General features: G+C 36.9%; 1 protein-coding gene across 1 annotated transcript in view; it reads left to right on the top strand.

Annotated features, from left to right (window-relative positions):
- The first annotated feature begins 3,736 nt into the window (after window positions 1–3,736).
- Window positions 3,737–17,426, top strand: part of MME (membrane metalloendopeptidase) — a 268,601-nt gene continuing 254,911 nt past the window's right edge. The window contains exon 1 of the mRNA XM_060149123.1: window positions 3,737–3,860. The gene's annotated coding sequence lies outside the window, so the exon portion shown is untranslated. The remainder of the gene's footprint in view (window positions 3,861–17,426) is intronic.

Here is a 17,426-nt window from a genome sequence, read left to right as displayed (position 1 = left end):
TGTAATATATTTTTCTATACGAAAGCATATACCTCTTTACTTCTCTTTTTCTTCAGAATTCCCTGGATGTTTTCCCACATTTATACTTCCAGTTAAAATTTAGAATCATTTTTATCAAATTAAGAAAAAATCCAGTTGGGGTTTTAATTGGGATTTAATATATTTATAAATCCTCTTAGGAAGAAGTGATATTTTAAAAATATTTAGCATTAGCTGAAGACTAAGAGCTGTCTTTTTATTTATTTAAGTCTTTTATGGTCCTGGATAGTTTCAGAGTTTTCCTCATACTAGCTCTACATATTTCTATTATTATTTAGATAATTTAATATTTTGGATTATTAATATTATAAATTATATCCTTGTATTATATTTTCTAATTAATTGTTGTTTATTAAAAAACTGTATTTTCACATGTTAACTTTGTTATTGGCCACCTTTATAAACTCTTACTTTACCTTATATTTTAAAATGTTTTCTTGAAAATTCTACCCAGATGATTATATTATCCATAAAAATAACAATTTCACCTCTTTAATAGCAAGATATTATATTTATTCTATTATCTAATTGCAATGGCTAGCATGACATCATGTTCTTGATTTGTATGGAACTTTTTTAGTACAGAAATACAAAACTGATAATGAGAGAAGAAAGTCATCCAGGCCATGATAACAGGGGAGCTGAGAAAAAAGGTCTCAGATTCGGCAGTTTATCCATTAAATAATTTAAACAAGTTTCTTTTATACAGTGTCTCAGAGCTTTTATGATGTCTTTTACATTTCATGAACTTTTAAGGACATTTTTAATGGAGAAATTCCTAAGTTTATTTGACTGTGTTTTCCAGAATTAGCCTTCTTGGATACACAGTTAAGCCCAACACAGACTCCTAGTTTTACGAATAGAATATATACCATGACTGTGTGTGTGTGTGTGTGTGTGTGTGTGTGCGCGTGTGTGCGTGTGTGTCAGGTACAACCCTTTTATTAAAAATCCTTTTATTAAAAAATCAGAAATGAATGGTGAGTTTTACCAAATACTTATTGGGAAATCTTCTTGGGAACAATTATATTTCCTCCTTTGCTCATTATAATAATGGTCATTTATAGCAATAGATTTTCTAATAATGAATCACCTAGCATTCTTGGAATGAGTCTGTGTTGATCATGGATTTATAAGGCTTTCCATGTTTTCCTGGGTTCTAATTAGTAACATTATATTTAGGATACTTATATGAATATTTATAAGTGGGGTTGGACAGAAATTTTACGTTTTCTTGTTTATATTGATAAATATTGTTTGTGAGTTTTGCTGACTTCATTTAAAACATGGAGATTGCCTTTCATTCTTTATGCTCTGGGACAGTTTAAATCACTTAGAAGTTATTTGTGGCTTGAATTTTTTTTTCTCAGCACCTAGATTTTTTTTTTAACATCTTTATTGGAGTATAATTGCTTTACAATGGTGTGTTAGTTTCTACTTTATAACAAAGTGAATCAGCTATACATATACATATATCCCCATATCCCCTCCCTCTTGCGTCTCCCTCCTACCCTCCCTATCCCACCCCTCTAGGTGGTCACAAAGCACCGAGCTGATCTCCCTGTGCTATGCAGCTGCTTCCCACTAGCTATCTGTTTTACATTTGATAGGGTGTATATGTCAATGCTACTCTCTCACTTTGTCCCAGCTTACCCTTCCCCCTCCCCGTGTCCTCAAGTCCATTCTCTACATCTGCGTCTTTATTCCTGTCTTGCCCCTAGGTTCTTCAAAACCATTTATTTTACTATTTTTTTTTTTTAGATTCCATATATATGTGTTAGCATATGGTATTTGTTTTTCTCTTTCTGACTTACTTCACTCTGTATGACAGACTCTAGGTCCATCCACCTCACTACAAATAACTCAATTTCGTTTATTTTTAATGGTTGAGTAATATTCCATTGTATATATGTGACACATCTTCTTTATCCATTCATCTCTCGATGGACACTTAGGTTGCTTCCATGTCCTGGCTATTGTAAATAGAGCTGCAGTGAACATTGTGGTGCATGACTCTTTTTGAATTATGGTTTTCTCAGGGTATATGCCCAGTAGTGGGATTGCTGGGTCGTATGGTAGTTCTATTTTTAGTTTTTTAAGGAACCTCCATACTGTTCTCCATAGTGGCTGTATCAATTTACGTTCCCACCAACGATTCAAGAGGGTTCCCTTTTCTCTACACCCTCTCCAGCATTTATTGTTTGTAGATTTTTTGATGATGACCATTCTGACTGGTGTGAGGTGATACCTCACAGTAGTTTTGATTTGTATTTCTCTAATAATTAGTGATGTTGAGCACTTTTTCATGTGCCTATTGGCCATCTGTATGTCTTCTTTGGAGAAATTCCTGTTTAGATCTTCTGCCCATTTTTTGAGTTTTTTTTTTTATATATTAAGCTGTCTGAGCTGCTTGTCTATTTTAGAGATTAATCCCTTGTCAGTCGCATTATTTGCAAATATTTTCTCCCATTCTGTGGGTTGTCTTTTCATTTTGTTTATGGGCTCCTTTGCTGTGCAAAAGCTTTTAAGTTTCATTAGTTCCCATTTGTTTATTTTTGTTTTTATTTCCATTACTCTAGGAGACAGATCCAAAAAAATATTGCTGTGATTTATGCCAAAGAGTGTTCTGCATATGTTTTCCTCTAGGAGTTTTATAGTATCCAGCCTTACATTTAGGTCTTTAATCCATTTTGAGTTTATTTTTGTATATGACATTAGAGAATGTTCTAATCTCATTCTTTTACATGTAGCTGTCTAGTTTTCCCAGCACCACTTATTGAAGAGACTGTCTTTTCTCATTGTATAGTCTTACCTCCTTTGTCATAGATAAATTGACCATAAGTGTGTGGATTTATTTCTGGGTTTTCTATCCTGTTCCATTGATCTGTATTTCTGTTTTTGTGCCAGTACCATACTGTCTTGATTACTGTAGCTTTGTAGAACAGTCTGAAGTCAGGGAGCCTGATTCCTCCAGCTCCAGTTTTCTTTCTCAAGATTGTTCTGGCTATTTGGGGTCTTTTGTGTTTCCATACAAATTTTAAACATTTTTGTTATAGTTCTGTGAAAGATGAAATTGGTAATTTGATAGGGATTGCAGTGAATCTGTAGATTGCCGAGGGTAGTATGGTCATTTTAACAATACTGATTCTTCCAATCCAAGAACACAGTATATCTTTCCAGCTGTTTGTGTCATCTTCAGTTTTTCTTGATATTTTTAAAATTAGGTTCTCAAGTTAGTTACTGATTCTATTTTCTAGATGTGTCCTTGTTTAAAATTAATTCTTTTGTTTTGGAACATTAATTTTCTTCACTATTTCTCTTCTTAGTATTGTATTTCGTTGATGAATCTTTTTATATCAAATTTTAAAAACACTTTGTATCAAAAAGTTCCACATCATCTTTAATTTTCTTGTTATAGTCTAAACTTGTCTCCCATCTTAGGGAATACTGTATTCATTTTAGGAACTTTTTTTTGCTTTAGCAGATTTTCTTTTATATTTTGATCTGCTCATAACAGTAACAATAACAGTTGCCACTCTCCTTACTGTACTACTCTATTACTGCTTTGACTACTACCAATACAACTACACCTACCAACACCACCACCAAAAGTTAATCCTTTTTAATTATTCTTCCTTTCAGGCCCTGTATCACTCAAATTCCTATCAGAAAACAAAATCCAATTCAGAAGATTGAAGAAACATTCACCTAAGCAGTCCTTACAGAACTGTGGTCGGGATTAAGGAAACCGATAAAGGATGCTAAGGAGCCCAGAGACCGGCAACAATGGGGAATCCTTACTGCTTCCTAGGCCTAAAGAGGTAAGAGGAGAAAATGACATTACTGGAGAACTCATCTGGAGGACCAAAGGGAGAATAACCAGCAGAGTCATGTGCTGAATATCTAAAATATATTTTATCTTTTAATCTCCCAAACAAAATATTACTATTACCTGAATTGTACATATGAGGGTACAAAGTGTTACAGAATTTGTCCAAGGCACAAAGCTAAGAAGTTGCAGAATTAGTCCTCTTAACCATCTCTCTAACTTCAAAATCCATACTCCTATCTTCTGCAATAATAATTTGTTCATCAAATCTTTAAGGAGCCCCCTTTATGCCAGGTGCTACCAGAGGTATTGGCCATAGAATGATGCACAAAATCAATATGATCCTTCCCCTTATGCACCTTCCTTACCTTTGACTGGGGGCATATCTACATGTTCTGCTATTTTCCCTAATAGAGGGTGGGAGACATCTCCTTGACACCCTTCAGACCTTCCTCTTCACAAACAAGATTGAAATTTGCTGGTGTAAGGTCTCATGCATTTTCCTGCGGCCCAAAGGAAGGGAAGTGGGGACATAGGCACTGTGATCAAAGAGGTTTCTCTTGCTGTTTCTCTCAAAATTTGTTAGAAGTCCAGGCTCCACATCTAGCAAGCCTGATTGAGGGCCTGATTTGTACCACAACAGTACAGATGATATTGCTGGGAATTGGTTTGTTCTCCTGCTTCATTATGTCCACCCCTGGATGAAAAGTCAACCAGACTGACATTCTATGCTTCTGTTTTTAGCCCTTGAGTATTTGGTCATTTGTTGCCTGAAGTTTGTTTCACAGTGGACCTGTTTTTAGATCGTACCCCTCCCAAGTAAGAAGCTGCTTAGCTTAGAGCTTTCTTAGATTCTGGCTGAGCTGCAGTTGAGAAAATGACTCGAGACAGAATATTTCTATTCTTTTCCACCAGCCATTCATGGTTATAGACTATACTTCTCTAGATAGTGGATATAGTTAAAGGCCTACATATTCACATGTTTGCTTGTTTCCACATTTTTTTCTTTCACTTAAGTGGCACTTATTGTACTGTGTTGAGAAACTAGTGTCCTGTATAAAACAGACTGAACTTACATCTTGATGATAGTTGGATTTGTATTATGAGGTTAAGACCTTTCTAAAGGTCAGCACAAGTGGTTTTACTTGAATTTTTTTTTTTTTTTTAGTTCTTTTGGTTAGCTTTACTGCTATCAGAGAGGGGAACTCCTGTAAATGTGACTTTATGCCTACGAATTTCCCACATGTTTTTGAAAGAATAAATATTTTGGAGAGAATTTAGCTATAGCAAATAAAAGAAGAAGAATGAGACCAAGTTCCCCTAATAGGTCACTAAATAAAGAGAAAAATAAGTAAGGTAGGTACAACAGTTATTTTGAAAGAATAGGTTCAGATTTTCTGTTCTTGGGTTTGAGATGAAAATAGGATGTTAAAACAGAAATTGCCTGCATGCAGCTGCAAATATGTACTTGCACTCAAACTCCAGGGCTGGCTTCAATGAGAAATGGGATAAATAGAGCAAATTGAGGGAGGAGAAGCAAATCTTGGGAGACAGTTACAGAGCAGAAAGAGGAGCTGGATTAAGCAAAGGAGAGAGAAAGATAATGGATGGAGTGTTGCCCTATGAAAGTATGTTTACTTTCAAGTATTTTTTTAGAGTTTAGTATCAAGAAATCCTTTATCTCAGGGTTACAGATTTTTCCTGCTATCATTGATATTTCTTCCTTCTCTATTTTGTACATGCTTTATCTTTCCCAGTTAATTTAGGCACACTTCCATTATTAAGACAGCATATCAATAAGGTAGCAATTCCAACTAGATGTCCTTATCAGAACAAACCTAAGTATTATACAATATAAAACCTCCATCACAGAATGAAGGTTAACAAGTCATTTTCATAGGAAATGTTCTTTTGTTATAGACAAATTTATGCTCCATGATTTTTAGCCCAGGAGCCTGACTTCTAAATTAAAAGACATTTTCATGCTATTTCTCATTTGATAACCAGATACCTTTCATGCTGTTAATTCTCTTTTGGTAACAATAGTTACAGCCAAGATCTGCTGGTCACAGATGCGCTCCCCTACTATCAGACTTCTATTCATTTATGCAGCATACCTTAATTAAGCCTGCCTCTATTAATATAGTTTTCCAGGTCCCAAAAACAATTCAAAGATAATATCAGAGAGGCTCTGTCTTCAAGGAGATTACTGTTCAGGGATTATTAATAGTCATTGGAGTCAATTTTTTAAATTACTTTCTTTTTATTAAAGTCTTTTGGTACCTCTAGAACCTATTAGCAACAGAGAAATAATCATCATTTTCAAATGGGAAAATCTAACTAATTCATTCAAAGGGGAAAAGAAACATGAATTTAGGAATAAGACAAACTGGACTCTTGCCTTTCAAATTGAATGCTTCTCTCAGAAGGTATATCTGGCTTTAATGGAATCATACTGGAAGAATATTAGCATTGAGTCGTAATGCTCTTCAATGGTTGAAAATAATTTTTTTTACAATATAATTAATGATTATTGAGTCAATAATATAGACCCTCCTTTTGTCCAGCACAATGTTAGATAAGAGAGAATTTTTAAAGTAATTATGACATAAATTGAGAACCAGAAGTAACATACAAAATAAATTTAAATACACTACACAGTACTTGATAGTTTACAAAGCATAGTCATGAATATTGCTTATTTGATTATACACTATTGTCTCTTTTGAGCTGGCATAAATACAACAGAGTAGACAATCAGGACTTATTCAGTGGGGCAGATTAAAATGTTACAGAAGACAGAGAAGGGCAAAACCAATGTGGACTACAGTAGCAGGGAAAGTTTCCTTGAATTGCAAAGTATTGTTCTCTATTTACTTTATCTTTTAAAATTCTCTTTTCCTAGCTAGATGTCTCAATCCTCTTTCTTTGATTCAGTTGTAGTACAGATTTGAATGCGCAGTTAAGGGTGGGAGGGAATAGATATTATTAAAGGCAGGTGGATAGGAAACAAAATAAAATTCCTAAAAGTCACCATTCAAAGGAGTACAAAGAGGTGACTGTGCCATTTCTTTTAGAGCCACTTCTTCATTTTCACTAAACCCTCTGCCTGGATTCCTTTCTGCACTGAGCATGTTGTGGGCCAAGGCTACTGTCTCATGAATGTCCTGTTCTGGTCATAACTCCTGCCAGAAATGTGGGGAAGTGTTGTTCAGATCAAGCCAGGCAACAATTATGTGATCTGCGCACAGGTTTAACTAGACCAGTGATCAGAAATGACACTTTGCTGCAAAATGGCAAAGTTGAATAGGGTGAGTGAACATCGCCTTGGTCCCTTTAATCCTCTTTGGGCCAAACAAAATAACCAAGCAAACATGCATACACAGCTGAAGTGCTTTTAAATGCCTCAGTTTTTGTGTGTTTTTAAAAACTTTTCCCAAGGCAGCTTGAACAAACTGTTGCATTTTAACAATGATGGTGGTAGTTAACTTAAAAGCTGAGGTGCCTGTGTTCATCACGGTTCTCTCCCAAGCCTCCCTCTGTCTTCTCCTGTCTCTGCCTTTCTCTGTTACATCACAGGCCTCATGTGTGAAGGTCACAGATGCAGGTTAAAGGAGATCACCATGGGGAAATAAAAGGAAGATAAAGGGAATCTTACCATTTCTCAGCTCTTGCGCAGGAAACATTTTATATTTCTTCAGTCAAAGGGTCATATGGGTCAATCATTGCCCTCTTATTTGAACTTGATCCTGAAAAGTGATTCAGACAAGACAGGAAATGGAATTTGTTTGAGTAGATGTATGTCTTTTATTAATGCATACATGCAATACCAGTACATTTTTTAAAAATTATACTCAATTTACAATGTTCTGTTAGTTTCTGGTGTACAGCAAAGTGATTCAGTTATACATACCTATGTAGATATAGATATATTCTTTTTCATATTCTTCTCCGTTATAGGCTCTTATAAGATGTTGAAGATAGTTCCCTGTGCTATACAGTAGGACCTTGTTGATAATGTATTTTATATAGAGTAGTTTATATCTGCTATCTCAAACTCCTAATTTATCCCTCACCCCCTTCTCCTTTGGTAACCATAAGTACGTTTTCTATGTCTGTGAGTCTGTTTCTATTTTGTAAATAAATAAGTTCATTTGTATCATATTGTAGATTCTGCATATAAGTGACAATATATTTGTCTTTCTCTGACTTACCTCACTTAGTATGATCATCTCTAGGTCCATCCATTTTGCTGCAAATGGCATTATTTCATTCTTTTTTATGGCTGAGTAATGTTCCATTGAGTATATGTACGACAGCTTCTTTATCCATTCATCTGTCAATGGACCTAAATGTTACTTCCATGTCTAGGCTATTATAAATAGTGCTGCTATGAATATTGGGGTGCATGTATCTTTTCAAATTAGAGTTTTCTCTGGATATATGCTCAGGAGTGGGATTGTTGGATCATATGGTAACTCTATTTTCAGTTTTTTAAGGAACCTCCATACTCTTTTCGATAGTGGCTGCCCCAATTTACATTCGCACCAACAGCGTAGGAGGCTTCCCATTTCTCCACACCCTCTCCAGCATTTATTATTTGTAGACTTTTTGATGATGACCATTCTGAGTGGTATGAGGTGATACTTCATGTAGTTCTGATTTGCACTTCTCTAATAATTAGCGATATTGAACATCTTTTCATGTGCCTATTGGCCATCTGTATGTCTTCTTTGGAGAAATGTCTATCTAATACCAGTACATTTAAAATTTTAAATTAGCATATAAACTAATCACAGTAGTGCCTCATTGCACTCTAGTTGAAAAATACAGAACCAACATAGAATAGGCAGAGATTAAATACAAGATTGTGTAGTAGCTAACTGCTAAGTTATGAATTAAAAGCAATAAATAGGAATCCCCTGCCAATACAAAAAACACAGGTTCAAGCCCTGGTCTGGGAAGATCCCACATGCCGTGGAGCAACTAAGCCTGTGCACCACAACTACTGAGCCTGCGCTCTAGAGCCCATGGGCCACAACTACTGAGCTCACATGCCACAACCACTGAAGCCTGTGCACCTAGAGTTGGTGCTCTTCAACAAGAGAAGCCCGTGCACAGCAATGAAGAGTAGCCCCCACTCGCTGCAACTAGAGAAGGCCCGCGTACAGCAACAAAGACCCAAAGCAGCCAAAATAAATAAATAAATAAACTTTTTTTTTTAAAAAAAGAAAAGCAATAAATAACCAATAATATCATATTTATTTTCTCTCCTATGTAAATACATACTTCTGAAAAACATTTTTGTTGGAATAACTATTCTACTCTCAGACTTATTACTATCTTCCAAAATGAAAAACATACAAATTTCAACATACAGGATTCAGCAGCAGCATCAGCTGTAGCACTGGAAAAAAAAAAAAAAGGCAAATTCAAACCTAAGATGAACATACTTGGCTAAATAGCATTTTTCTTCTTTGTTGGCTTTTGGTTGTTATTTTGGCTGATTTGATTTGGAGAACTGACATTACATTTTAAAATTTCTAAACCCCTGGGCTTCCCTGGTGGTGCAGTGGTTAAGAATCCACCTGCCAATGCAGGGAACATGGGTTCGAGCCCTGGTCCAGGAAGATCCCACATGCTGTGGAGCAATTAAGCCCGTGCACCACAACTACTGAGCCTGCGCTCTAGAGCCCGCAAGCCACAACCACTGAGCCCATGTGCCACAACTACTGAGCCTGTGTGCTGCAACTATTGAAGCCCACGTGCCTAGAGCCCATGCTCCGCAACAAGAGAAGCCACCACAATGAGAAGCCCATGCACCGCAACAAAGAGTAGCCCCTGCTCGCCACAGCTAGAGAAAGTCCGTGCACAGCAACGAAGACCCAACTCAGCCAAAAATAAATTAATTAAATAAATAAATTTGTAAAAAAAGACATAAAATTTCTAAACCCCTTTCAGAGGCTCTGAGTGGAAATAGAAAAAGTAAGAGGTAATTCAAAAATATTGCAATAGCAGGGGAAATAGAACATTTATTAAACCAAGAAAAGAAAGCAAAAGGCAAGAGGATATAGAGAAACCAGCAAAACAAATTTGAAATAGAAGAAAGAAAATAATAAAAGGTATCATGTTGTTACAAAAATACATAAAATCAGTGGGATAAGGAAATAAAATGGGAAGGGATAAATTCTAGGAAAAGGTATTCTCTGTGGTCAAAAGACAGTTGCACAGGAGACAGAAGACACAGGTTCCATTCTCACCTGTTGCTCACTGGTTGTGCGACTCTGCAGGATGTTAAAAGTTTCTGGACTTTCAACTCTGTAAAATCACTTTTGCCTCAGAAGGGTAAGATCACTTCAATTTCTCAAATTCTTTGAGAGAAAACATTTTTGCATCTCTTCATTTCTTCTTTGCTATTGTTTACTACTGAACAGTTAACATTAGTGGACTTGATACTCTAGACTGACTAAAAACAGAGACATACTAATAAAATACTGCCTGGTTTACAGGGTTAAAATAGTTGACAAGTAGGATGGGTAAATGAGTCCTTGTTTCTCTAGGTCTAGTTTCCTCTAACTGTTCACAATTCCCCTGAGTGCATATAGCCCACTGATAACACTAAGAATGCCTGATTGTGGACTGGTATCCCAGAAATACTAAATATTTATTTAATGCTCTCTGACTAAAATGAAAGCCAGAAAAGAGAGTGTGATTAATTTGTCTGTAGCAGCTGAGGATCCAGAGCAGACTGAGGGCTGTGCTTATATAAGGGCAAAAGAAATTATTCAGGGTGTTTCTATGTTTTATAAAAGTATTGCTTCTACTTTGCTTTTAACTATTTCATTTAGTATTTCCATTTTGATTATAATTCATAACCAAAATGAGACAATCTATGTAAAGTGCTTATTAGAGTGCCTGGTTCATGGTAAGTGTTCAATAAATACTAGGTTACTATTATTAACTTGAAAGTGTGTTTGTATTTCACAGCTTTTACTTTCTGTATAAAAAGATGATTTAGCAAAGACAGATTCATGCATTAGTAGTAAAGGCAGAAACAATTAAAATAATAAGGAAGCCAGATTGGGGAAAGAAAGGAGACATGGATATATAAATTATTATTCAAAGGAATTTTGGGCCATGATTTGTTCTATTCCCTGCTCTTTCAGTAATGAGTGTCTACACACAAACACACACACACACACACACTTTAGAAATTCATGTCCACAGCAGGAAGGAATAATTTTTAAAATTCATGAATTAGAGTTTGATTTACCACAAAAGGAAATATCTTTTGGGACTAAATTCCTTATGAGCATATGTTAAAAAAAATTGCCTTACATTTCCATTTAGAAGGATATTCTGCCCCCCACCCTGTTACATTCAGAAGAAAGTAGCAATGCTTCTTATGAACAGGAGGCATGTATCTGACAAAATCTAGCTTTAAAAATAACAGAACACATGAAGCCCCTTCAATGTATATGAAGTTTCCATCAAGAGAGTGGAGTTGGTGGAGTGAGAATCACAACTTGCGAGGAAAATCTGGTTCTGACTGGAAAAGGAGGACGATGACAGTTTAGGATGATTTGAGAAAAATTAGGTGTCCTGACTTGATTTATGAATTTGGGTCACAAAATAAATAAAGATGTGGCGACCACTAAGGCAGGTGAATGTGATTCAAAGTCATTCCTTAGATTAAAATAAAGTTAGAGCAACGAAAAGCCACTTCTGCCCCCAAATTTTTCCAATTAGGATTGAATAGCTAGTGCATTTCAGAGGTGGGAACACTAAGGAGGCACACAGCACTATCTCACTAATGGGTCTAGTTTAGAGAAAGACAGGCTATTAAACTCAAAAGTGCTTAAAATGTGAATACCCCAAGCCACCAGGAACCTATAAACATATCAAATTCTAATACTTTGCAGTACTAAAAGCTAATACATGAAAGAAAGTTGAAAGACTTTTCTTGATATTTCTTTAACTATTACTATAAAGTTTACTTGGTTCATAGTTGAGGGGGTCTTCTACATGATAGGCACTGTATGATATGGTAGTAGATATGATAGGGTAATAGAAAAACATTGGATGACTTGAAGTTTCCTATCCAACCAGAGCTCAAACTTTTGTGGATTTAAAAAAAAAGAAATAAATTATTATAGTACTGAGTTCTGGATGTTGAACATGTCCTTGGTAAGTAGAGAGTACTGTGGAAGCACAGTGCAGGGAGCAGCCCATACTGAGTGGGAAGGGTGGAGAAGGCATCTCAAGCAGAGGAGATCTGAGACGGGCCTTGAAAAATGAGGAAGAGTTTTCTAGGCAGAGAAGAAGGAAGACAGAGGACAATGCACACAGAATAAACAGCATGAACAAAACACAAAAGAATCAAAGGGCAGAGACCATCTGGAGCATTGTGAGGAGACCTGAGCCAGGAGGAGATGAGGCTGCTTGCTCAGCCAAATATGAAAGAGGGCTTTGTAGGTCTTGCTGAAGAGTTAGAACCTTATCCTGCAGGCCATGGGGGGGTGAGTCACGTTGAAGGATGTGTGTTTTTGAGAGATGGCACTCATGACAATGTGGATGGTAGAAGAAAGAGTTTAAAGACAGAGGCTCTGTCAATCATGCAGGTAAGGAATAAGAAAGACTTTGATTAAAGTAGTGTCAGGGAAGCAGAAGTAACAGAGAAGGTCCACTGGGGTTGAATGATAGGACTTCATGTGGAAGGTAGAGGAGAAAGAGCATCAAGGGCATCAAGGGTGACTTTGGCTTCTGTCTAGAGGAATGATGCTTCTTCATGAGGGTGACGGGGAGGAGGAACAAGAGATGGGTTTCCATAGAGTCAGGTAGGGCTTGTAGTACCAGTGGGAAATCCTGGTGACTCCTTTAGGAAGCCCAAAAGATCCAGCCTGGAGATAAAGATCAGGGGTTCAGTATCTTATGGGTGTTACTTAAAAGTCATGAGAGTGAACGAGATGACCAAGAGAGCATGTGTAAGAAAAAAGATAGATAGAAATGGGCCAAGGAGAGAATCCTGGGGAACACTGGAGATGCCAGCAGAGGGACCAAAGACTATGAAACCATGCCAAAAGCAGCACTCAGAGAGGTGGGAGAAAAACTAAGAAAGTTATCTTTTGGCTAAAGCATCATGTCAGAAATTGAATCATGTGCCTATATGTTACTGTATGTATCCTAACATGGGCAGATCTAATCTGTGGTCCCACAAAGTCACAACTAGATATCCCTACTCACCTTGTGGAAATAACCAGAATTGCAGGCACTATAACTATAAGAAAATCTCATTCTAGAACTAGATGAGCAATGCAAAATCAGTAAAGTGAAAGCAAGTCCTACAGTATAGTAAATATTGACTGAACCAAGATCCAATCTGATTTAAAAAATGCATAGAACAAGATATTATTTCATAGCAAGCACTAAGGATTAATGAAGGTATAGATGCTTAGTCCAGACAAAAAAATTTGGCAATAATCAGGTAAAAGCATCCAAATTAGTGATGTGCCACTTGTTTTCCTTTGCTTTAAATATTATTCAAATTATACGTTGTATAGATGTTCCTACATTCTTCCCGTCCTTCACAGCACGTACGTCTACACATGCGTATACACACAGAAGTGATAATGAAGCATGTACTACTTTGGACCCATTTAAAAACACCAAGGTAGCTCTTCGGCCAGTAAAACTTAAATGCTGTCTCTCTCACTTCTATTTCCAGAGGAAAAACGTTACACTGCACTCACAAACTGTGTGTGTTTTCTCCATCAGTAAATATATGTCATATGTCAAAATAAACTGGCCAAGGAAATGTAAATAAATGATTCAGTACAACCCATTACCAGTACTGGAAAAAACTCAGAGTGTGGCGCCTACAGATTGTGAGTCAAGAACACCAGGTTTTCACATAATGGGTGGTACATGTTGTGATAAGAAATGGGGAATGGAAAGGAAGCTGTAACATGGATGGGTGCCAAAGCATCCTGTGCAGTCAGACTCACCATAACACACTGAGATGCCCTACTTGGGTATGTCTCCTCCACATGGAACTACAAGGCTCCTCAACGGAAAAAACAGCTTAGTATTCACCTTCTTACCTCTATACCTGACACAGTTTAAACGCCAAACAAATCCATTAGGCTGAGTCAACTTAGAGAACCAACAGATGTCAAGAACCATGATAAACAGGGTAAGAAGAGCATAGCAAAACTGTTCACCATACCTGGGAAATGATTAAACTGATCTAAACAAGTAAAGCACTGTGGTTGTCTGTAGGAAGCCCAGAGAAGAAATAAGATGAAACCGTGCAGAAAATGTGCTCTCTTCAAGTAAAGAGAACAAAGTGTAAGTGTTGTCAGGAATTAAAAGGGCAGGAATTCAGTTGGGAAGGGGACCCTTGCTTCAGCCAAGGTAGACAAGGAAATGCCATTCATGCCACTGACCAAGTGTCTAGGCATGCTTTACATCAAATTCAAGGTTTATCTTTGTGACACTTTTAGTTATTGTTTGAACACAGCTCCTCTGACTTTATTAGGTCATATGAAGTTTTCAGCAAATAACACTGTGCCTGGCACATAGTGGATATCACAAAAATTATTGAATGTATTCATTTGAATTTTCCCTCTCAAACTGGAAGGAGCTCTCTTAACTGGAAGAGACATTTCCCTCTCTTAACTGGAAGCTACCATTAACTGTGGCTGGGAACTGACCACATGCCATTCTTGACTGAGCTCCAGCCTGGGCAGTAATAATACTAACAGTACTCTTAGTAACAACCACCACAACTTTTCCATAGTGCCATACGCTGTTCTACATTCTTCATATGCATTAACTCATTTAGTCTTCACTAATAATCCTATTATTCTCCCAATTTTGTAGAAGAGGAAACTGAGGCATAGAAAGATAGGTGGGAATGAGAGAAACATAAAGACAAGGGTAATGATTCCCCCTCCTCCAAACTCTTATTGAGGAAGACCTGGCTGTTCCCAATTACCAAGTTACAGGAAAATGGATCCCCTAATAGCTAGAGGTCACCCGAATATGAGGTACCAAAAGTAGAGGGTATGGAACAAAGGAAGTTCATGTGCCAGGTGCAGGTGCAGCTGATCCTCCTGGGATGCAGTGAGAAAAACCAGAAACAAGGCTGGTTTCCCCCAGTATCAGAAAGTAGCCATAGACCACCACACTGGTAGCGATTTAGTAAGGCCATGATTCTGTGTAGAGAAGTCAGGCTTCATAATTATGTTCCAAGTACTATAACCTTTGGGAACTACTCCATTTGATAGAGGGGAGAAAAATCACCAATATCTTGTCAAGTTGACAGCTCCTCAATTCTGGGATTTGGCATCACAGCCCAGGGAGTGCTGGGATGAATATAAAACTTGCAGGGACAGGTCTAGACTAAGCAAGGGATGACTGACACAAGGTAAATTTAAACGTCTTCAAGTCACGCACTTAATCCCATTTTGAGTTTGAAAACTCACAGTTACTTGGTCTCAGACATTTATCAGTGAAATTTCTAATGCATCATTGAAATTCAGGTCAACTTTTCACGTGGTGTTTGAGATTATCCAATTCAGTTCAAACATCTTCCTTTTGCCATGAACCGGTAACTGTTTAAGTTAATGAGTTTTCTTTCTATCTACAAAAGATCAAGTGTAATTAAGCACAACAGTTTAACTGATCTAATAAGTAACACATCTAATAAATAGAGAAGTATATGATAGGGTAAGGAGACTCTCCATCCTGGTAATTAACCAAAATTTAATTTTCTAGGAAGGTGATGCTACCAGGGGAGGGAAAGATGAGGCTTTTTCCTGTGACACTTCTGAAACTCTAAGCAATGGTTTATGTGCATGTGTTTTGGGTTTTTTTCATGGAAAGAATATCCTTAGCTTTTGTTTAATTGCTGAATCAGTCAGGAACCCAGAAAAGATTAAGAATCACAAGTATGCAGATAATAAGTTAGAATTAAGAAAATATCCACTTTCCACACTGAGTTGAAGGGATACCCAAAAGCATTTTCACCAGAGGTTAAACTCATCATTACTATTCATGCTGTTTCCATATATACATTTGCATTTTAGTGGAATGCATCATAATAACTGGATAAGAGCATGCCCTGATGTCAGATCCTCAGGTTTGAATCCCAGACCCACTTCTTGCTAGTTCTATAAACTGGAGAAGTTGCCTAAGATTTTTCTTGTTTAGTCTTCTCATATAATAGCATCTAACCCCTACTGCTCTTGAGAGGATTAAATTACACTAAGTTTACAAAGCCCTTCTCAAGGCACCTGGTACTTAAGAATTGTAAGCTTATTGGAGTTATGATTGTATAGCTGTGATAACATTTTACATCAAAAAAATTTTCCCTAATTTGCAAGTTTCTTTCAGATTCATGATGGCTCAGTAGTCGGTCATGAAGAAACCGGCCTCCATCTGCATTTACTGTACTATCTTTATGACTATTTTGTTAGGTACCAAGAAATCATAAGCTGCTTTTGTTTTCCAGTGATGACATGTTGTTGCCAGTTTTTTGCCAATTTTCCTCAAATATGAGTTGTAATTTAATTTTAAGTAAAACTTGAAACTCCTGGCACCTGCAACTCCCTTATACTTGGAAAAATAGAACTTCCTATTCTTTTTTTTTTAATTTAAAAAAAATGTTTTTTTAATTTTTGGCTGTGTTGGGTCTTTGTTGCTGTGCACGGACTTTCTCTAGTTGTGACGTGCAGGGGCTACTCTTTGTTGAGGTGCGCGGGCTTCTCAGTGCGGTGGCGTCTCTTGTTGTGGAGCATGGGCTCTAGGCGCGTGGGCTTCAGTAGTTGTGGCGCACAGGCTTAGTTGCTCCGTGGCATGTGGGATCTTCCCGGACCAGGGATCGAAACCGTGTCCCATGCATTGGCAGGTGGATTCTTAACCACTGTGCCACCAGGGAAGCCCAGAACTTCCTATTCTTAAGACAAAAGTCTCAAAGAGTTGTTTTGAGTTTATACAAAACAACATGTGTGTATGTAAGGAATTAAGCAATCCAAAAATATATAATTAAATTTCCCTTAAAATAAGCATTCTTTCAGCTCTTTTGTTTTTGATTAGAGAAGAAACATTTCCTAAACATTGAGTTAGTTCTCTGAATTTTCAAGGATGACATACATCAAGAAAAAAGAAGTAAAATGTTTACCCAAAATTCACTTGAAAGTGAAGTATAGTTTGTCTTAAGAATTTACCTACAGAGAAAGGGAAAAGAGTTTATTCATGTAATGGATTCACTCATTCCTTGAGAGAGCACAGGCAGCCTGCCTTAAAACTATTGTCCCCAGAGACACAGAAAAGAAGACCATGTGGAGATGGAGGCAGAGAGATTAGAGTCCTAAGAAAAAAAATATCTGGCAATTTTTGGTGAAACTTACTTGTTTTTATACTGTCATTAACAAAACTTCCCAAATGCTTACATTCTTTTGTATTTTGTGAAAACACCTTTGTATTTGGAAGTTAAGCTGAGGACATGTAGATCAGAAAATATAATCATTGTAGCATTGATGATATTGTATATAAA

The sequence above is a fragment of the Lagenorhynchus albirostris genome, chromosome 5, assembly GCF_949774975.1.
Source record: "Lagenorhynchus albirostris chromosome 5, mLagAlb1.1, whole genome shotgun sequence".
Taxonomy (NCBI): Eukaryota; Metazoa; Chordata; class Mammalia; order Artiodactyla; family Delphinidae; genus Lagenorhynchus; species Lagenorhynchus albirostris.
The sequence above is the reverse complement of the archived record's forward strand: the minus strand, read 5'-3'. Positions and strand labels throughout refer to the sequence as shown.